This window comes from Ursus arctos, unplaced genomic scaffold (genome assembly GCF_023065955.2).
Source record: "Ursus arctos isolate Adak ecotype North America unplaced genomic scaffold, UrsArc2.0 scaffold_10, whole genome shotgun sequence".
Lineage (NCBI taxonomy): Eukaryota > Metazoa > Chordata > Mammalia > Carnivora > Ursidae > Ursus > Ursus arctos.
The window spans coordinates 36,029,918-36,053,407 of NW_026622764.1; the positions used below are offsets into that span (position 1 = coordinate 36,029,918).

At 37.6% G+C, this 23,490-nt stretch overlaps 1 pseudogene; it reads left to right on the plus strand.

Moving 5' to 3' along the window:
- Nucleotides 1-544: 544 nt before the first annotated feature.
- Nucleotides 545-19,950, plus strand: LOC113251116 (zinc finger and BTB domain-containing protein 39-like; annotated as a pseudogene).
- The last annotated feature ends 3,540 nt before the right edge of the window (nucleotides 19,951-23,490 follow it).

The following is a 23,490-nucleotide window of genomic DNA, read 5'->3' on the forward strand; positions in this document are numbered from 1 at the left end:
AGACTGGCAACCCCTTTGCCACCAAAACAATTAACTTCTATTTAAAATGGTTGTTCTTTGAGATTTTATTCATCTAAATATGGCAGTGGCAATGATGAAGCTGGTACTATGCTCCAGCAATTCCTATCCTATGAGGTAGATAAGTTTACCTTACAAATTTTCAGATGAGGAAAGAAAGTAGTTAAAAATTTTTCTTTGATTTCATTACTGATTAATGAGTAACCAATATTTATTTATTTGTTTGTTATTTATTTATTATTTTTTATTCAAATACAGTTGACACAGAATGTTACATTAGTTTCAGGTGTACAACATAGTGATTTGACAAGTTTATATATTATGCTATGTTCACAAGTGTAGCTACCATCTGTCCCCATAAATTGCTATTACTATATCTTAGACTATATTCCTTATGCTGTGCCTTTTATTTCCATGACTTACTCATTCCAGAACTGGAAACCTGTATCTCCCACCCCATAAGTAAACAATATTTAAACTAATGTTATACAAGATATGTTATTTTCTTAATGGAAAGGTATTCATTATGGCTACTCCAAACATCAAGATAAATTTAAGGTAAGTAACATAAACCTTTCATGTCCTCTCTTCTTTCACTATTACTTTTAATCTTTGGCTACAATGTTGATATTTAGAAATGTTTTAATATTCAGTCATAAACAATTTCTTAAGGAAGTGTTATACTGCTCCAATCAACTAATTAACACATAAATAATTAGAAGTTGCAATTAAATGATGGATTTAAAAATAAATGCATTTAGAGGCACCTGGGTGGCTCAGTTGGTTAGGCATCCCACTCTTGATTTTGGCTCAAGTCATGATCTAGGGGTTGTGAGATCAAGCCCCGTGTCAGGCTCTGCTCTGGGCATGGAGCCTGCTTAAGATTCTCTCTCTTCTTCTCCCTCTACCCCTCCCCATCTCTAAAAGTAAGTCAATAAAAAATAAAAATAAATACATTTATAAATGGTAATTCATTTCCTATGATTCTAAGAGAGAATGAAGACCTTTGGAATGATCAATGCTAGTTAACAATGTAAATTATTCTATATTTTTTTTCACATTAGTATGTATTCACCGTGTGTGTGTGTGTGTGTGTGTGTGTGTGTGTGTGTGTGTAGGCACATACAAAGACATACACCAAGGCAGTTGTTGGGCCAGTATTATTTTGTTTCAAATACTGATGACTTCTACATTTTTGGTAGTGCCAATTTTATCTATAATGATGGTATTTTTAATTCATTGTATTTATTGTCCTTTGAGTGAAGGATAAATTTGCCAGCATAGTTAATTATCTTGTTGAAGTAATTGATTAAGCTGTCCAGCACTGATGTCAGTAAGATGGCAGAATGGGGGTTCCTCTGCTTGTATTCCCCTTCAGCAACAATAATTTGGCAGCCATCCACAGACAAAAGGGCTTTTGTGCAGGTTTAGAATATAGGCAAAACATTGTGAAAACCCAGTGGAGTCAAAGACCTAGAAGCCATTTTGAGAAGGCAGACTTGCACCCAGGGGCTGACTCACTCAATGTGGTCCTGGCTACAGACCCAGAAACAGCTCCATCCTCCTGTGGACAGGACTATAGTTCTGCTTGGGCTTTGTCTTGCTACTAGTGTCATAAACCAATGGGCCTAGAAGGAGTCACATCCTCCCATGTGTCAGGTTATAGGCTCACAGACCTCAGTCCTGGCAAAGGACCTTGAAGTGATCCATGATTCAGCTCTAGTCCTTCTGGACAACAGTCTGATGTTCTTGGAGGCAAGTCTTCAAACTCAGTCCCACATTAGATTCTGAAGTGGCCCTGTAACTGGTTCCAACCCAGCTTCACTGTGTTTTTGGAGGTAATCCCATTAGCTCAAGGAACTGTGAGGAGAAAGTATTTACCTGCTAAAAACATTCTATAAAAACTGGAAGAGGTGTTTGCTCCTCCAAATGCACAAACACTAACACAGGCTAAAAGGATCACAAAGAATCAGGTAAATATGACACCACCAACGGAAGCTAATAAATCTCCAACATCTGACCCTCCAAAAAAACAGAGATCTATCAATTGCCTGACAAAGAATTTAAAGTAATTATCTTGAGCACAATGAAATGCAACAGAATATAGGTACATAACTCAATGAAATCAGGAAAACAATGCATAGATAAAACAAGAACTCCGATTAATAAATAAAAACCGTAAAAAAGAACCAAATAGAAATTATGGAGAGGAAGCATAAATTACAGAACTGAAAAATTGAAGAGAAAATTTCCACAGCAGATTCAATCATGCAGAAAAAAGAACGAGCATACTCTAACACAGGTTATTTGCAATTGGCTAGTTGGGGGCAAGGAGAATTTAAAAAGAGTGAGGAAAGCCTCCATGAATTATGGGATACCAGCAAGCAAATAAACATTTGAGTCACAAGAGTTCCAGAGGAAAAAAGAGAGAGAAAGGGGCAGAAAGTCTATTTAAACAAATAATAGCTAAAAACTCCTAAATTCAGGAGGGATTTGGACATCCAGATATATAAAGCTCAAATTATCTCAAGCAAAATCAACCCAAAGAGGATTAACACAAGACACATTATAATCATATTGTTAAAAGTCAAAGACAAAGAGAATTTTGAGAGCAAAAAGAGAAACAAACAAACAAACAAAACACACCCCCACACACAAGGAAACCCCCCTAAGATTATCCAGTGGACTTCTCAGCAGAAAACTTGCATTCCAGGAGGAAGTATGATGATATATTCAGAGTGCTGAGAAGAAAAAACCTGCCAACCAAGAATATTACCTGACAAAACAGCCCTTCAGAAATGAAACAGATATAAAGGCATTCCCAAAGGTAAGAGAGTTTATCACCACTAGCCCTGCCTTACAAGAAATGTTTTAAGGGTGTTCTTAAAGTTAAAAGAAAAGGATATTATGTGACATGAAAATACCCGAAAATAAATTTAAAAAGACATAAATAAATGGAAAAATATTCTGAGTTCATTGATTGAAAGAATTAATAATGTGAGATGTCCATACTATTCAAACCATCTACAGATTTAATGCTATCCCTATAAAAAATTATAATGGCATTTTTCACAGAAATAGAAAAATCAATCTTAAAATTAGTATGGAACCACAAAAGGTTCTGAACAGCCAAAGCAGTCTTGAAAAAGAAGAACAAAACCAAGGCATCCTACTTCCTGATTCTAAACTACATTACAAAGCTGGAATAATCAAAACTATATATGGCACTGGAAAAAATAAACACGTAGACTGAAACATCAGCACAGAGAGCCCAGAAGTGAATTGGAACATATGTGATGAACTAATCTATGCAAGGGTGTCAAGAATAACCTATGGAGAAAGGATAGTCTCTTTAATAAACCGTGATGGGGAAAATTGGATATTCAAATGTAAAAGAATTAAATTGGGTCCTTATCTTGCACTATATACAAAAGTCAACTCGAATGGATTAAATACTTAAAAGGAAGACCTTAAATCACAAAACTTCTAGAGAGAAACACTGGAAAAATTGGACCGCGGGCTTTGCAGTGATTTTTGGATATGACACCAAAGGCACAGGCAAAAAAAGTAAAAGTAAGTGGGACTACATTAAACTAAAAAGCTTCTGTACAATAAAGGAAACCATAAACAAAATGAAAAGGGAACATATGGAATAGGAGAAATATTTGCAAACTGCATATCCAATAAGGGATTAATAATCAAAATATATAAGGAACTCACAAATCAATGGCAAACAACAAATAATAATAATAATAATTCCATTAAAAACAGTCAGAAGACTGAATAGGCATTTTTCCAAAGAAGACATACAGATGGGAAACAGACATATGAAAAGATGCTCAACATCACTAACCATCAGGGAAATGCGAATCAAATCTGCAAGATACCACCTCACACCTGTTGTGATGTCTTTTATCAAAAAGACAAGAGATAACAAGTATTGATGAGGCTTTGGAGAAACTGGAACACTTGTACACTTTTGTATTTTGTATTTATGTATATAAATAAGTACAGATATTATGGAAAATAGTATCGAGTTTTCTCAAAAAATTATAAATTAGAACTATCATATGATTCAGTAATCTCACTACTCAGTATATTTGAAAATATACTATTGAATATTTCTTTTTTTTTTTAAAGATTTTATTTATTTATTCGACAGGATACAGACAGCCAGCGAGAGAGGGAACACAAGCAGGGGGAGTGGGAGAGGAAGAAGCAGGCTCATAGCGGAGGAGCCTGATGTGGGGCTCGATCCCAGAACGCCGGGATCATGCCCTGAGCCGAAGGCAGACGCTTAACCGCTGTGCCACCCAGGCGTCCCTGAATATTTCTTTCAACTTAGTTATCGTCCATGATTAGTAGTCTTAAATACAAATCTCACCCATTTTCCTCTATATTCTTCATAATAATGATCTTAAGGTAACAACCATTTGTACGTAATTTCATGAAATAATACAATATATCATGATTGTATATTTTTAATAATTTTCCCTATTACTAAGCATATATTTCATGAATAATGAAATTATTATTGTCTTTCTCATTTGTTTATTGTGCATTCAAATCTTAAATGCATCTGAGATTTATTTTTGTTTAATAGTATTAGAAACTAATCAGTGGTCAGTCTTATTTCATATGCACAATTGCTCCAAGACCATTCATTCATTGGATCATTTTCTTCACTTATTTGTTCTGCTACTTGTATCATATATCAAGGTCCCTTATGTACATATCTATGTTTTGTCAAAGAAAAATTGCCCTGGACAAGTAAACAGGTAAGAACATCATTATTCAAGATTATTGTAATAGGGGAGAAAAACTGAATTCAGTTCTGATGAAATAAAATACAAGAGAACTTTTCAGTGATGGGATGAGCTAGCAGAAAAGTACTGGATGAAGCTGGGGGAGGGGGAATTGGTCAAAGGGTTAGATCACCTGTTTGTTAACTGGGGCTATGAAAGTTAGATTCATACACTTTCACGGAGATTAGGAAATAAGAGTGCTATGTTTCTTGATGATTACACATCCAAGAAATAACTTTCAGATCCTTGCGACATTCCTGAATTATAACACTGGCAAGGGGCTGAAAGAAGATTTATACCCCAAAGGAGCAGAGAAAGCATTTACAATTGCAAGTTTTCTAAAGTAAATTCTCTTAAGAAAAGGGGTCTCAGGGGCCTAGGTTAAGAACTTTGTCTAAAGATTAGTCAGACTGAGGGAATGTTAAAGCTATCTCGCTCAGTCTCTCTGTGCTACATCCTGTGCATTGATTGATTTAGTTTATTTTGACCACAGTAGTTTCATAAAGGACTTGAAAACTGAAAAGAGTTTCTATATTAAGTTAAATCATAATTCTGTTGAACATATAGGTTAACAAAATGTATATTTTATGATATTAGTTTTCTCATCACTGAAAATTATATATCTATTTAGGTTTCTTTTATACCCTTTTATAAGCTATTTTACTTTTCTTCACAAAGTTCTTGGATATATTTGTCTATATATGGCAATCAATTTTTTGTTACTGTTTCTGTTTAAAATTGATTTGTGTGGTGTTTTTAGAGCTATGCTATTTTTTTAAAACCAGTAAACGTATTGAACTCTTACTAGTTATAACATAACCAAAAACTTGTCTTTCTGTCTATATGTTGCTTCTCAAAACCTAATTTTATTTTGTTTCTCTGTTGTTTCTGTTAATTAGAAATTGTTTTGTATTTACTTTCAACTGTCTTAAGGGTCTTTTAGCTTTCTTGTTTTAAAACAATTTCAATGCTTCTTCTAAGAAGGGGAGTGTGTGTGTGTGTGTGTGTGTGTGTGTGTGTGTATAAAGTTGTTACTGCTGAAAGTGAAAGTGTACTACAAATCATTATTATTTGAAACAGAGCGGTACTAGCTCAGCCATTGTTATGTGATGTCTATATATGCACCAACACATACACGTGTACACACACTACCCTGAAAAAAGAACGGAAAAATTGCATAAAAAGGATATGGTTTACAAATAGTTATTGCCACGTAATGCCTGAATCCTTTTTGAGCTGTCACAGTGAAACATGGTGCACCATTGGGGGGCAAGCACTTTTAATTCTGGCTCCACTAAACAGCAAGTTCGCTGTGGGAATGTACAAATGACTTCGGACCATAATGTAAAAACAAACAAACAAACACCTTTCACAGAATTTTCAAGCGTGTAAGTACTTAGTACCTGATAGTGTTATTATTGTTATTATAATTAATGTTATTATTACTTTTTTATTAGGCATTGGTTTTCCACTTTTAAAATTAGTTTATACTCTGTTAATCCTACAAAAAAAAACTTGAGAAGCAAAAATGTCTCCTTTGCCTCAACAGGACAAGTTGCATCTTTAAGAAAATCAAGACTTTCTGAATGAAATTTACCAAAATTCAGCTGTGCTCCTGAAATGAACTCTCCTCACAAACTTGAACACTTAGGTCAAGAAGAAAAAGTTAAATGAATTATGTGGATCTCTCATTTATGAAATACCAAGTGATTATGGGGACTCATAAACTCTAGGTGGCATATCCAACCTAAAGAGAGGAGCTTTCTTCACCACCATTGATTATTTTCAAGTGGGAATGTATGCCCCGTATTGCAAGATGAAGAATTTAAAATTTTTTATATAAAATCCCAAAAATGATCAAAAAACAAACATTTAGGGGTGCCTGGGTGGCACAGTCGTTAAGCGTCTGCCTTCGGCTCAGGGCGTGATCCCAGCATCCTGGGATCGAGCCCCACATCAGGTTCCTCCGCTCGGAGCCTGCTTCTTCCTCTTCCAATCCCCCTGCTTGTGTTCCCTCTCTCGCTGGCTGTCTCTGTCAAATAAATAAATAAAATCTTTAAAAAAAAAACATTTAAATCCTCTCACTGTTGTCTAAATTACGGGTCTGCTCTGGACAACTAGATTGGTAATATTATTCACCTCGAGGGCTGTAATTTGATTTAAACATGATTACTCGTCATGATAGAAAAATTTTTCATAATGCTAATTAAATTTAGACCAATCTTATTTGGATCACATATACAGAATTGGAAATTTGGACATGGATTTAGAAATTTGAGTAATGTTGAAAAACGTTTTAAGTTGTTTTTTCTTTATAACTATTTTGCTTTACTATCTGTAATTGTTTTACAGATGATTTTTTAAATTATCTAATCCATGATTTTAGCATGTCATATTAAAATATATTTATCATCTTTTCCAAAATGTATTCCATGTATGTGTATGTATATGCATTTATTTTGTTATTTTAGATTTTACTCTCCAACTTATATTTAATGCTAATGGGGTGCTTGTTTCCTCTCAAACTTAAAAAAGTACTTATGTTGGCCTCATTCAATACTTATCTCATGATTTTTAAATAGATGCATTTGAACGCAAAGAAAAAAACTCAATTTCGAGATTATTAAAAGTTCTTAGATGTTTTTCCTATTCTCAAGTGTTGAAAATATAGCTGAAGCACTTTGGATATCACTACTTAAAGCACAAACAAAATCAATCATGTATAGAACTGAGTAAACAAAATATGACCTATTGGGGGTAGTTATTTTGTATATATAATCATATTTCAGAAATGCCTTTTAAAAAGTATAATAGCATGACATACCCTATGACTTATGAGGTGGGACAAAATACTTTTTTTGTAGCAATTTCCCTTATTTCTTTATCTATAGAAAATATCTCAGTGACACATTTAACAGAAAAGACAGTTTAATGGGTGAATTCTACAACTCCTAAGCAGTTTCTTTTTTTTTTATTATTATTCTCCACATTACAGAGGCATGACTTATGTGAAGGCCATTGTAATTTCTATTGTTTGAGTAGTAATTTGTTTCGGTACAGAATGACTAGCAACTCTTATGCAGTCTGTGAGCTATGGCAGCAATAATAGGGAAACATTCACATGGTCCATTTACAAGATGAGGTTGCATAAAGTCCATCTGATTACATATAAGTGGTTATTAGAATAGGTCCTCAAACAAGAGTCATAGGAGAGCTATAAATTCTCAGCCATCTATTTTCAAGTCATTTTATGAGAATTGTAGTTTCATGCATATTGGACACTTCATTGTCATTGGCTTTGGAGCAAGAATAAATGGCCCATTCACAGGCCAGATACAGACTTCTTGGTTCAAGTGTCATTGCAGCCTGTACTATTAACAGAGATATATTAAAAAGGGGAAAATATCTATTGATAACAATCACTTTGACTCTGCAAAATAAGAATGTTAATTCACTACATGGATCAGAAGCTATTATGAAGTTCTAAAGACAGACCTGTTTTGCTGTAAGAAAAGCGTTCTGTAATTTATCAGCATGAAGCCTCAAAGTACTGCACGTCCTTGGGCGACTGCGTAAGAGAATTGCAAACATGCACATACAAAACCAATCAGGGTATTCACGTAGAGAGATATATTTAAAAGGAAGTTGCTTTTGCTGTGCCAAGACACAAAGGTCTGGGTTTCTTAGAGAGTGTTTGTTCATTCATTCATTCTCTTTCAAGACCTCTCATCCCCACGGTGATCCAAAGGCAAAGTGAACTCGCAGAGAATAAGTCGTGGAACAGTGAGAATTCCTGTGGTTTGAGAGAGGTTTCCAGGTGGCCTGTGTAAGGCACTACTGACAATTATCTGTGAATAGAAGCTGAAGAATCAACTGGAAGCTTTCAAAATTCAGTTGTAAAAGATACTTTTATCATCCTATATATTTTCATTTCATTTGGGTATTAGCTTTAATCAAAGCTTCCATTAAATGTATAAAATTAGGTCATTGTAGTTTAAAAATGTGTAAACATATGAAGGTGAAGTTACTTCAACAAAAACAAAAAGGTGATGTAAGAGAATAGTTGGCCACTTGTTCTATAAATCCCTCTTTTCGTTACTCATAAATGTGTTGAAAATCTTCATATTAGATGTCTATTAAAGGAGACAGCCTTATATTTGATATGGTTATGGCCTGAATAATTAACAGCAAACGTGCATTTTAGTTGTTTTATTGAACTAAAACTTCACATCTTTAAGATAGAAAGGAAGAAGAAAGTTAATTTTTGAAATAGCTTGCAAATAGACTTCCAGAGCAGTCAGAATAAATAGAGTGAAGGCGTTCAATACAGAGAGTAAAGTTATTTGTAGGAGGTTCAATGATATTTCAAAAACCAAATGAAGTTTGATGAGAAGATACCAAGAAGTTAAACTAAATTAAAATCCTAGAAACCAATGTCTTAGAGAAAAATAAAAAGCAAATATTCTGCTGTTTTTGCTGCTGCTGGGACAAAAATAAGACATTTCAGTTAAAAATTAGCTAAACTCAAAAACATTTTTTATCTATGGTAAAAAAAAAAAAAAAAAAAAAAAACACATCCAGGGGTGCCTGATTGGCTCAGTTGGTTAAGCATCTGCTTTCAGCTCAGGTCATGATCCCAGTGTCCTGGGATCAAGTCCCGTGTCAGGCTCCCCGCTTAGCGGGGAAAGTGGGGAGTCTACTTCTCCTTCTCTCTCTGCTCCTCTCCCCTGCTCGTGTTCTGTCTCTCTCTCTCAAATAAATGAATGAATGAATGAATAAATAAATAAACAAACAAACAAACAAACAAATAAATAAATAAATAAATAAAACCCCACAGCCAATATCTTCATGAAATGCTTTTCAGAGACTTGGTCATGTGTCCACATATTTAATAATACATGTAGGCTAATAAAGGTGTGAATAAATTTTTTTAAAACCAAATATTTATTTAAAGGAATGTAGCAATTTTTTAGTTTTCAACATGATATCTATGACAAAATGTTGGCTTATTTTTTCTTGTCCTCATCCTCTGGTCTATACGTGTGCTGACACACATTCTTCTACTTGGGATCACAAAACTACAGACATTTCTAAACTTAAAAAGGTCTAAAAAAAAGAAATGTACATGGCACTTGGAGATGTCAGCAGAAACCTCATACACTATGTTAGTAAATGTCAGATGCTGTTGAAATTCTTTTGCCAAGATATATAAATGAATAAACTTCAATAAGGACTAGGCAAAGAGTTGCCTTCGGGTTGAACTTCGTGTGTTTATATATTGGGTTGTTTTCTTTACTTACACATTTTCTGCCCCAAAGCCAAAAACGACAGTCCTTGCGTAGAAACTTGCTGTTCTTTCTTCAATAGAAAATCCCTGTCTGATACTTCTAAAGCTGTTTTATTCTTCTTCACTCATTGTCAGAGGATGAGGTGGAATATGGAAAAGAAACACTATGTCCAATATTGTTACTGTTTAGAAATTGACAGTACTTTTTCACTCTGAGAGAGAGTAATACTACTGTAGCTTTTGTCATCAGGGGATGAATATAAATTTATTGCTGGGATTGAATGATGAAAGTGATTTTTTTCTTAAAATCTACACTATGCAATATTTATTCTTAAAAATAAAACAACCCATAAATCTTTGTGGATAAATTCCAACACTCAGTGTTCTGATTTCCACTAGCTCTTTGATAAAACCCAAGTTGATTAGTGTCACTATTAGAGCTAGCTATGGCAGTGAAAGATTTTGGTTATTGTTACAGGAAAAACAACAACAATAACAAAAGTGTATCAGTGTTTTTTTCAAGAAAAATTTAATAAAACTTATTTTGTTTTATATCTTTATTATGTACCTGTAAGTATCAACCTAGTAAGAATGTCAGTTGTAACAAAGATGGCAAGTGTAGCTTTGGCATATCTTGACTCTGGTCTACTTCTAAAGGACTTACATTGAATTTGCTCTTTCCAGTTCAACTTCATTCTATAATCCAAAATTTTACTCGCTCTTTTATTTTCCATTTATACCAAATATTTTCTCTATTTTAATAATAATATTCCGTACATGATCACTTCTGTGATGTACAGAAATGTTAATAATCTCAGAAATCAAGACAAAAAATTATTTTCTAATTCTGAAGATACATGAGTTTTGAACTAGATTTGAATACAATTTAATACATATATATATATATCTATATGTGAAATATGTAGTACATCACATAAATAGCTTTATGTGATGAGTTAGTGTTTCTGGAAACTAGATCTATGCAAGGATGAAATGGGATGTATGTAATAACTCAGAAGGTTACCTTGAGTTACACTGTCTGCTGGTTCACATCAGAAGAAACAAGTCAATTAAAAATTAAGTTCTGGCCCACAAAGTGCAAAAGGAAAATTTCCCTTTATCTCACATGTATTTGTTTGTTTGTTTCAGGATGAACTTCTTAGTCTGAGAAAGTTCTAGTTCGATGACCGATGTTCTGACAAAATAATAGATAGTCTCCCCTTTCACTCAGAAATGTCTCCTTTTAGAAGGCGTATTATGGTGTTACAATACAAGGCATCCCATCCATCATCAGTACCATCTCTTTTTCTATCCTCTTGAAGGTGAAGACTCTCCCCTTTAATAAGACTGTGTATGAAAAATAAGAAATAGGGTTTTCCTTCTACAGTAATCTGCATTACTATTCCCATTTAAAACTTCAGTGCAGGGGCATCTTGCTGGCTCTTGATCCCAGGATTGTGAGTTCAAGCCCCACATTGAGGGTAGTTTACTTAAAAAATAAAAATAAAAAAAAAATAAGACTTTGGTGCAAATTCTGATGCCCCAGGATAGTAATATTAGAAATCATCCTCTAATTATAAATAGTGAAGATTTTCACTAAGCGTATATCTTAGTCTGAAAATTAAAACACCACTTGTCTATACTGAAGAAAAAAATAGCAGAATTGATTTCAACGAAGAAAATCAAAGTAGGTGTAAAATTTTATTATGAAAAGTAATGTTTTGTGAATTTCAATGAATATTCTTGGATTATTAAGTATGTGAAAGTGTAAACTAGGTGTAGGTCACCTCAAAGACAAGCACAAGCCCGTATGTATTTTTAAACTATTTTTTATTATTTATTTTTTATTTGGAAATAATTTTTCTTAAAGTCTACTTTTTGAAATAGTTTTTTAAAATTTATTTTGAAATAATTTCTGATTTATAGAAGATGAAATACATTACAGAGTTTTCTGCACTCTTCACCCAGCTTCCTATCGTGTTAACATCTTATATAATTAAAGTACATTTATTAAACAACAAACATTATTAAGATTTACCCACATTTTTGATTTTCTACTATCGTTCCCATTACGGATCAATCTAGGACACTGCACTGCATTTCTTTCTCATGCCACCGTAGTCTTCTTCAATCTGTGACAGTTCATTCTTTTCTTGTTTACATGTCGTTGACGTTTTTGAAAATTAGTGTTCAATATTTTGTAGATTGCCCCTTAATTTCAGTTTAGATAATGTTTTATCATTAGTAGATTGGATTATGGGTTTGAGGAAGAACACCACAGGTGACGTCATAGCATCCTATCAGGGAATACCTGCTATCCACGTCTTAGCCCTGGTGACATGAACCTTGATTATTTGATTAAATGTCTGCCATAACAAAGTTACTTTTTTCTATGCCACACTCGATTTGTTGGAAGCGAGTCATTAGGTCCAGTTCACACTCAAGGGAAGGAAATTAACCTCAACCTTCTCAACGGAGGGTTAGCCTATAATTTGTAGGCCCGTGATAAAACCACCACAGTAATTAGAATTATTTTCGGTGGGATACTTTGAGGCTATGCATGTGTTCTATTTCTTAAATCTTTACCATCTCTTTCACTAAATCACTGGATCTTGGCTATAGCAACTATTATTGTGCTGTTCTGATGATGAGTTTTTCTTTCATTGCTTACACATTTATTATTTGGAATTCTTCAGAAAGAAAATGTTTCCCTTATGTAACGTTTATTTAATGATTTGTTTATGTCAGGATGAGCTTTAAGTTATTTCTTTTATCCTTTTTGTCGTATTCATACGGTCCCTGTTTAATTTTGTTGCTCTAATTTTTCTAGTTTTAGCTTCTGGAATTTTTTCAGGTTGGTGCTTGCTGTGTTTGTCTTTTTTAAAAATTTTCCTTACTTTATGGTTTATGATGGATGTGCCCTTCCTCCTAGAATCAAACATTAATTCGAATAGTCCTTGATCCTTTTACTTAGAAACCAAGATCTGTGTGCAAAGATGGCTCATTTCTCTTGTGGTGTCACTGCATATAGGCTGTCTCAGCAGACAGAACTAGAAAATATATGTTTTCATATCTGTGTATGTACACATATTTATAATTACTTCTATACCTCTCTCTCTCTCTCTCACACACACACACACACACACATCATACCATTATCTTCTACTCTGATCCAACAACAGAGGTTTCATTTATACCTTCAATTTCGACATCACCTGGAATTTTGCTATCTCAGATTTTGCAAACTTGCTACTTTGTTAAGCAAAATCTTCTATACTTCTGTGGTTGTTGCTTACATACTTCTCCTAAAATGATTCTATTTTTTTCACCAGATTTCTAACATTAACCCCTCTGTTTTTCAGGAGCATAATTCTGTCATCTCCTCTTTCTCTCTCTCTCTCTTTTTTTTTCTTTTCAGAAAATAGTTCATAATTCAGCATGCTTAAGTGCTCTTTATTTAGTATTAATTCTACCGGCTTACTCTCAGTCTCCCAATTAGTCTACCCAACTTCAGTCTTGCACCCAAAACAATTTCTACCCCATGATGGCTAAATAAATATCTAAGATAGATCCTGCTCCTCTTCAATGCTTTTCTGATTTTTTTTTTTTCAGATAAAATCCAAATCTCTTAACATAATGCAAAGCTCACCATGATAATGGCCCACCTGCCTCTCTAGACTCAATCTGCCTGACCAATTCAGGATTAATTCAAGTACATTCCTCCCAAATGCCAAGTTACTTTTTCTCTCCTCTCTTGTCCCGCTGTTTAAATGATTGAATTACACACCATCCTTAAAAACGCACGAAAGTGTAATGTAAGGTCAATGATCTATCAAAATATTTTCATGTAGTCACCACACAATCAAGAAAGAGAACATTGCCAGCATCCTAGACACTGCTCCACCTTTTAATGATATTTTCCTCATTCACTGATTCCTCCTTCTCTTTCTTCCAACTATTTGACTGCTAGCACTATGGTTCATTTTGAATTTGCCTAAATTGAATCCTAACATTTGAATTTTGCATGTGACTACACTATGTTTTTCAACTGTTTTGTTGCATGAAGTTAAAGTATGTTTATTTATTAAATTTCTTGGAAAGAATATACAAGAAATTATTTATCTATCATATTGTTCAAGGGCATTTGGATTTTCTCAAGTCTTGGCAGTTAAAAAATGATGATTTCTGTAGAAATGCTTAATTTGTATGTGTGTATATATATACGCACACACACATCTGAGTTTGGAATTGCTGTGTCGTATACACAAATTTCATTATTTGGTAGATAATCACACAATGTTTTTCAAATCCATTGTAACGCTTTAGACTTCTACCAGAGATACATAGAGTTTCTTATTGAACCACATCTTCATCACACTTACAACACTTAGTTATAGCTATCTTCAGATTTTAGATACATAGTATCTATGTGTAGTCCTTACTATTTCATGCTGGTTTTGTTTTGCATTTATCTGGTTACTATTTAGGTACTTACATTTTAAGGTGTTTATTAACCATTTGAATATCCTCTGTTTGGAAATGCCTCATTATGTCTTTTGATTTGTTAAAGATCTTTATACATTGTCATGTTAGCCCTTCCTTGGTTGTACATGCTGTGACTACCTGTTCCACTTGTTATTCATTAGTATTTTATTTAATGTAATAGTTAAAAAATAATTCAAAAAAAAGACTAGTCTGATAGTATTGATATCTGATGGCATGCTGATTAGGAAACAATCTTAATTGTTCCTTCAAGGGTTCATTTAAAATGTGAATTTGGGAAATTGGCTAAAAATGAATTAATTCACTAATGAAATAAGTATTTAACTTAAACCATTAAAATAGCTTTTTCTTTTAGTAAATTTAGGTAAATCTTCCATTTTATATAAGAATGGCAGCACTGCATTTTGGATTGTGAGGAAAATTTAGATTTCCTAATTGAAATCTCTAGGCTACAAAAGTATATTTGTGACTTGTTCCCTATGACTTAAACTGGAAAAATATATTGGAAAGTGATGGTATGTGAATAAAAAATTTGGTATTGAAGAATGATATTATAAACAGCACTTTTAATTTTGTGTGTGAAGAAAATAATACAATGGGAAGACTATATATGATATATTGTGTTTTCCTTGTGTTAGATGCCAAATTAATATCCTACTAGATTATTTAGGATTTGGGTTCATTATTTAACATGTTATGCTTTACATATATAAGCTGAACACATAAAGTTAACTGAACATAGCACTATCTTTAAATTAGATGCTTTGTTTAAAAAATTAAAGTTTATTTCACAGAATGAGTTTGTCCATTTAGTTTGTATTACCACAAAATTGCCATAACTTTGATGAACTTTTTCCTACTTTTCTATGTTCTCACTAAATACAGTGACCTGCAGTAATTGAAATGTGCTTTTTAAGAGGACATGCATCCACTTGGCACCTTTTCCATGGAACTAAATTAAATCTGATGACATGGTCTCCCACTTCACTGGAGTGGTAATTCCCCTTAATAGGGACACTTGCTGTTAATTAGGTGAGTATCCAATGGGACTTAAGGGTCCACAAGAAGCTCAAAGGTGGTGTATTCTTTCTTTAATTCCAGGACTTCTGTCACCAATTATCTACTAACCGCAGAAGTTTCATCACTCTGTAGGAGACATTTAAAACTACTTCTTAAACTGAACTTATTTCAGAATTTTTGGTTACACCTGTTAGGATCTGTAAGAAAGTGCCACTTCTGTCTTCCTTCCCATTTATCACTTCCACAGCTCTCCTACCTGTGTGACATAGACTAGTGATGTGGGAGCTAGTTCCTGCCTCCAGAAATGGCCTAAAATCTCCTGTTCCTTGGCAAAGGTTGCATTTTCCATTCTCATAGATTATATGTTCATCATTTTTAAATCTTTTTGATCATCTAATTGCCTATTGAGGCTATTAGTCATTACTATGTTGCTTCATATTAGCTGGGGAATTTCTTTTTTTTTTTTTACTCTATTTTAATTAATCATTATTGACTTATTCAGCATAGGAAAGAAAAATTCCTTTTTTTCTTGAGAAAACTATTTTTACTCTAATATCATCTTTATTCAAATACGTGATAAAGAGATCTCTGAAGAAAATGATTCTCTAGCTTATCCTTATAGGCACTTTTGTTTACAGGTGTGAAAGAAGTGTTAATTTATGTTCGTTTGTCAGTAATAAAGCTAATACCTACTAAAATGTGTATTAGGAAATTAACAGGAATTTCTGGAAGGTTTTGTAATATAAATGGCAACATTTATTTTATAGGCATCAACTGAAACGTGCATTTGTGGTATAATTCTGCAATTTATTGATTGAAAAATAAAATAAGCTTGATACATCTTGATATAAATTATAAAAGAATCATAAATATATAAGGCATAGAGAAAACAGAGGATGATGGTATAGAGAACCTGAAAGACTAAGTAATTTCCACTGTGACTTCTAAATTGACCAGACCCCCAACTATTCCTCCTCAGTCATCCTGCTGAACTAAACACTAGTAGCTAAACCACAACCACAGTTTGCTGCCTCTACTTGCTGCACGATTTATGTCACCTAAATTCCCCAGTATTTTCTTAAGAGTTTAATTTTTCAGAAAAAAAAAAAAATCTGACCTCTGATTAACCTTCCCAAATGTGTTTTAGGCCCCCAGTCCTCTCAGGACACTCATCTTAGCTCATCGTCTATCTATTCTCATGACGCATGGTTTTTAGGAATGCTCTAAATGCCAGAGTTACGAGTTTGGGGTTGTTGCCTTCCTCACACAGAGGAAGCTTCAGCACAGGGGCTAAGAGCTCAAGGTTCATAAGCAAAGGCCAGACTCGGGTATTAAAGAGTTGTTTCATTTTGGCTGAGTTATTTTACCTCACTGAGTTTTCCTTTCTTCTCCTGCAAAAATCAGATCACATTTTATTATTGATTAACAAAGATACGTATTGTGTTCCTATTCTTTACCAGTAAGTCTAGCAGATGTTGGGTATGTCATATTCATCCGAGCAGATGTAAGCTTGAGCACATGGGTGGTAAACAACTATGAGAAGAACTGAGCGTTCTCCATGTGAACCCTACACAAAAAATTCAGGTGTGAGAACAAAAAGCCACATTTCTTTATTGACCTGAAATCATATTAAAACTGACTTTGAGGTCCTATCTTATAATGACAGCAGGGAATTGAATCTAATGTATTACTCAGACCACGCTCCTTTCTCTAGGGCTTCTCAACAATACAATTCAACTGCGGTGATAAAAAGGGAGGTTAATTCCCGTGTCTTTATCCCATCATGGATATCTTTGATGTGCTCCCTATCCGTGCTCAGTAATACCTTGAGGTTATGACATGCTGCTGCTAATGTGCAACCTCACATTCACCAATCTTTTCTAGAACGTTTCAAGCCAAACCATGAGATCATCGATCTGGAGTTGAAGCCACTGCCTCGGGTCTCTGCAAGGTAGTGGCATGTAGGTATTACTATCATGGAACACCATTCTCTCTCAGACCTAGAATAAATCACTACAGGCTCTCCTATTCAATCTTTTCTCTCCTCAGAGGCACTCATCTGTCTCTGTTCTCTATTCACAGAATTCTTAAGGAACTTAGGTTTCCAGAGAACAAAATAAGAGATCCTATTTTCTGTAAGGGTCTTTTTATTTTCTTCTCTACAATTCACACCTTAATATCATTCACAAGAAGAAGCGTATCTGAGTGAGAGAGGGGCACAAATGTCTGGCTGGTCTGCTTCAAAACAGAGAAAAAAATCATGGAGACAAAACAGTTAATATCTAACATAACATAGTTTTCAAGTATTAATAATACCTTAATATGTAGTTAATATTTAATAATGCTTTAAACAATAAGGAATGTCATTATAATAGAGAGTAACATGATGTTTTGGGAAAAGCTGTGTATTATATGGGATGGTCATAGAAATAATCTCCAAAGAGATGACATTTCTAGAAAAAGATGAAGTTTTTTTTTATTTTTCTTTTTTAATTTTGTTATGCTGTGTGAAATGCTGAGAAGAGAACAACGCAAAGCCTTGGAACCTCCATGGTGAAATTCTCTAAGCTGAGAAAGAATTGAAAATGACCAGTGTGATGAGTGTATATTGAACAAAAGGAAAGAATGGTCGAAAAGGCCACTGTGAAGATAAACAGGTCATATAAGATCCTGTAGAATATGTAGAAATAATTTTGATTCTAAGGGCTGAGAGAAGGTAATGATAGGTTTAAGTGGATAAGTCATATTATTTTAATTTTTTAAAAAGATCACTTTGGCAGCCTGGAGTTGTAGCTCAGCAGAACCCACTTGTCCCCTTGAAGAACGCTGGGATGGTGGGGGCACTTTGGTCCTGATGGGAACTATGCGTTACCTAGCGATGCTGGAGGAAGCTATAAAGAGGAGGAGGGAAATGTTACCAATGACACTGCTGCAGCAGCCACTGCCACCAGCCTCTGACCAGGATGCCCCTGCTCCTTCCCCGCCTGCTACGAGGATGATGACCCAGCCAGTCATGGGCACTGTCCGCACGGCCATCCTATCAGCACAAGCTCCCCCCAGCCATGCAAAGTTCAGAGCAATGGAGACGTTAGTAAAAATAGCTTCTTTCCTCCGGATAGTGCAAACAGACCTCACCAGGGGAACCAGTTCCTGTGTGAGCAATAGCAACCACTCCGAAGAGCCCGGCTTTGGGCGGATGGATGCGCTCCAGCTGGATGACCCCGGGGATGACGACTTGCAGTTTGAAGACCCCACTGAGGCAGGCATAGCTGAGGAGGTGAATGAGCTTAGTGATGCCAGTGAAGACGAGCTGACTTTTGGAGAGAATAGAAACCACGAGAATAAGGCCATGTCCTGCCAGGTGTGCAAGACGGTTCTAGAGCACCGCCTTCACCGGATGTGACAGCATGTTCAGGACCACCTGGACCTGCTGACAGGCAACCGCAAGTTCGGTGAGCCCCACTGCTAGCACCGAAACTCCCAGGTGACCCATGTTCTCTTCCACATCGGTATTTTGCAGCAGCTGACCCTCCACTGACGGGATGGAACATTTGAGAACAACATCAGCATCCACCCCCAATGATCCCGTGACTGGGAATCCGGGTTTGTTTCCAGGGGCAGGCTCCCCAGAGTTGAAATGTGCTGTCTTTGGGAAGGCACCGGTCAAAGATCTCCACGTGGTCCAGAGCCACGTCCCTGACCATCTAAACTTGGAAAGTGCCAGGCCCGCGGTACCTGGGACCGGTGCCACCCTCACGGCTGCAGTCGCCGATGGCACGTGTTCGTCCACGAGTCAGAGGCTGCCTGTCGCGACCCTGTCGGCGGCACGAGTGAAGCAGGCGCCTTGAAGCAAAGCCCGGTTTGGGGCTGTCACACCCAGCAGTCCAGAAGCGGGAGCTGTGGGCGAAGGAGTTACTGAGCCAGGAGCTGCGCCAGCCTGGGAACGGCAGGTACAGCTGCGAGGTCTGGGGCGAAGGTTTGCACACGCAGGTGAGTTCAGCCACCCCTGGCGGATCCACAGGCGAGAAGCTGTACAGCGGCAGGGGAGCCACACGTTCTCCCAAGGCCGTCCAGCCGTGCAGCGCTGCCCGGAGACACGCTCCTCGGGGCTGGAGGTGCCGCTGCCCAGTGTGTGGCCCCCGCAGCTCCCGCTCAGCCTCACCGGCAAGCACACGGGCGGGCACAGCCTTGCTCGGCTTCTCCGTTGAGCAGCCCTTCTTGGACAGTATCCATTCCAAAGAGGCAGAAAAGAGCTGGGACAGCGGACTGGGTCCCAGCAGAACCAGGGGAGCTCCCCGGCGGCGGCCAGGGTGTTGATTTTCTGATGGCTGTTGTCTTCTCTTTAGCCGAAGTTTCAGTGTTGCCTTGCTGGGTATTCTGTCCTGCCCTGTGTTTAGGGAAGAGAAAAGAAGAAATAGCACATGAGCTCTTACTGTTCTTGAGAAGCAGCAGCCCTGTCATGTTTACCTCCTTACCTGTTCTTGCCAGTGAGGGGCTGTGCTTTGTATTCTTTCGAGGCTGGTGCTGGGATCTTGGGCAATGAGTGTGGGTTTCAGGCTGCTAAGAATCCAACCACCAGCCTCACTGAATAGAGGAGGGGGCGAGAGGTTTTCACTATGGGTATTGTTGCCATGGCGATTTCCAGCTGGCCACCAGTTGAGGGAGACTTGGGGGATGTGGTCATTCAGAAAAGACGAGTCAGCAGGACAGCTCACCTCAGGTGCCAGGCCCAGCCTTTGGCTGGGAAAAGGCAGATGGTCTGGAGGGGCCTGCTTGTTCCAAGACTCTAATCTGCTGATGGGACAGTAAAAGGTTTTGGCAGCTAGATCCAGGCTAAGGTCCGAAAGCTCCGGGATGAACCCTTGCCAGCCAGAAGAGGCGTTCTGCCGTGCCAACCGAAGTGGCAGCCCGGATGCAAAGGAAGGGAGGTTTCTCTTTTCTCCTCAATTCCAAAGAAACATGTTTTTATGGAGTGATTTTATGGATTTTATGGAGTGCAGACCCAGCATGTCAGGCCTTCCGTGTGGGGTAAGGACAGGGAGCCACTGCGAGATAGTCACTTGTCCTCCATTGACCTTGAGTGTCCTGGTGGGGAGGTGGGGATGTCTCTGACAGCAGCAGCCTTGCCTTAATTTGCACCCAGTCTCCCACCTAGAAGTGTGTCCGGCCTGTAGTGCAGATGAGAAGACCCCATGAGGTGACAGAATAGTGGACTGTGAGCCCTTCGTGATTAAAGAGACCCAAGGAACTGGTGGTGTGTGCAGTGATGTGCGTTCTTGTTTGTCCCTGTCAGGTAGCCTGTTGTTTATTTTGTGCTAACTGGGCAGAAGCTTTGGCAGTTCATCTTTGACCTGGGGCATTTATCCTAATCTGTCATTGCGTCCCCACCAGGGAGCTCTAATGGACAACAGCTGGCTCAGGCCCTCCTTAGGTGATTGGGGAAGGTGTCTACCCAGTCTTTGGGACTAGTTGTCTCTGTTCTTCATTGACTTTTGAGGGGGTCTTGCCCAAAGAAGACTTGAGGGAGAGGGCCCTCAGATCCCACATATTCCCAGGGTGGTAGCTCAGTAACAGCCTACCTCACGCTGCTTGGCTGAGCTCCGGGAGTCCCTGGCCTTGGGCTTGACACTGCCCTTAGTAGGACACAGCAGGATCCCAGGGCTGTTTCAAAAGCAAGTGGTTTTAATAAACTTACAAAGCCTTTTTGTACATTAATATTTATTCTTGCCTTTTTTTTAAAAGATTTTATTTATTTATTTATTTATTTATTTATTTATTTGAGAGAGAGAGAGAGAGCATGAGAGGGGCGAGAGTCAGAGGGAGAAACAGACTCCCTGCTGAACAGGGAGCCCGATGTGGGACTCGATCCTGGGACTCCAGGATCATGACCTAAGCTGAAGGCAGTCACTTAACCAACTGAGCCACCCAGGTGGCCCGATTTTTACTTTTGTATACGTATCGCCCAACATCTCTTTTGGATAAGTGACTTCAGGAAAATGAGTTTCTCCCCGGCAAGTAGCCATATTCCAGGGGATGATTCTAACCAGAGATTTGGGAAGCAGAGGCTAGAACTAGGGGAGGAAGTGGCAAGTCTTTAAACAATCCTATTCTTTACTTTCTCTCCAGATAGTCTCTCACAGGATAAATCCAGAGAACCTGTTACGTAATGCATATAAGTTCTAGGAAGTTGGGGCTTGTTGAATTCCTGACCTTTTACCACTTTTTCTTCCTGTGATTGAGCAGACTGGGGATTAGGTTGAGGGAATCAAGTCATTTGAAGGACGTTTTTGCACATTTTCTCATCCTTTCTAAATTTGGAAAGCTACGCTAAGACATACAGGTGAACTGGATCTCTGTCCTTGTTGGACCTGCTGCTTCTCCCCCTAGTCTGAAATTGATAAAACCTCTAAGTTGAGGTGTGTGGTTCTGTGGGGGGGTGAACGCCACCTGAAAGGATTTGTGCAAGTGGAGACTTTCCACCATCTACATTCACCCTGTTACATAGTCCCTCAGGACAGGCTCGTCAGAAAGCAGTGCTGACACTTTTTATCCCTGACTAGCCTCTCCCTTTCTCACCCACCACTAGAGATTCAAGAAGGAAAATGTGTAAAAGATGACAGTCACATATCTGCTACGTTTTCAAGCCTGAGCGGTCCCTCCCAGACTGTTAGCGAGGGCTGATTTTTGAATAGTCGAATTTGAGAGAGGTGGTGCCTACCGGAACCCAGCCAGGCAGCTGAGAATGGATCCGTGTGCTGGAGAAACCCTTTTCCTGAACAGAGGGCATCATGGATGCTGGATTGTCTCTATACTTAACCTGAAACTGTGAATTTTCTCTTTTTGCCAGTAAACCAAAAATCAAATCCTTGAAACTTCGCCCCTGAAACACTAAACAAAACCTGCACCCTTGATCCTCCTGAGGCCAACTGGTGGATCAGGGTGGTCCCATTTGTTGCTGTCAGATATGTAGCAGGGTCCACTGCCCAGGAGGCTCATTGACCAAACCCTGTTCCTCTGCATGTCCCCACATTCACACTTGACCCCTCCCTCTGTTTGGAGTCATGTCTTCTGCCTCTGTGTCCAGATCACCTTTCTCTGAATTGTTTTACCGGAAACACTATATTGTGGCAAAGAGCACTTCGGGATAACTGGTGGAAGGTATTCAATTTTATTTTGTTTTGTTTTGTTCCAACTTTTCCTTTCTTTAATTTTGTTGCCCCCTCAACCCCAGCGCGGTTGAGCACTGTCTCCTGCTGTATTATTCCAAGGTTCTGTTTGACCCTTGAATGTCTTTTTTTCTCCTTTTCCCCGCCTTTTCTTGTGCTGTACTCAGGATCAGCTGCAGAGCCCTCTGTTAATTAAAAATTAAGAATTTCAAGAAGGCAACTGGATTGCATGAGACCTTTCCCAATCCGTTCCTTAGAAGGAAAAAGGAATGTTTCCTCGGCACACTGGGATAAAGAGCAGAGGGTGCTCATGGCCAGAAGAGAGGATCTGTGTCCTGCCTCTCCCGTGACTGATTGACGGCTCACTGATGCCACCGCACCCCTGGAAATCTCTGCTGTATCCTAGGATTTGGTCCTACCTTTTAAGACTCCGTGGAGTCTCTACAGGTTATAGCTAGTTGGAAAGAAAGAAGGTAGGGGTTGGGCCCAGATGACACTTAAGAACCAGGAAATGGGTTAACATTTCTTTTGACTTTCTTCTCTTCGGGTCTATCAGTGCTCTTTTACCTCCAACAAGCCTTTGGGCTTAAATACCTTCTCCCTTGTCAGGTTTTGCTACTGATCAATTGTCTTCCTCTTCTGGCCTCCTGCTGTGCCCTATTCCTCAGACTCCTCGGCTTCGGAAGTACGG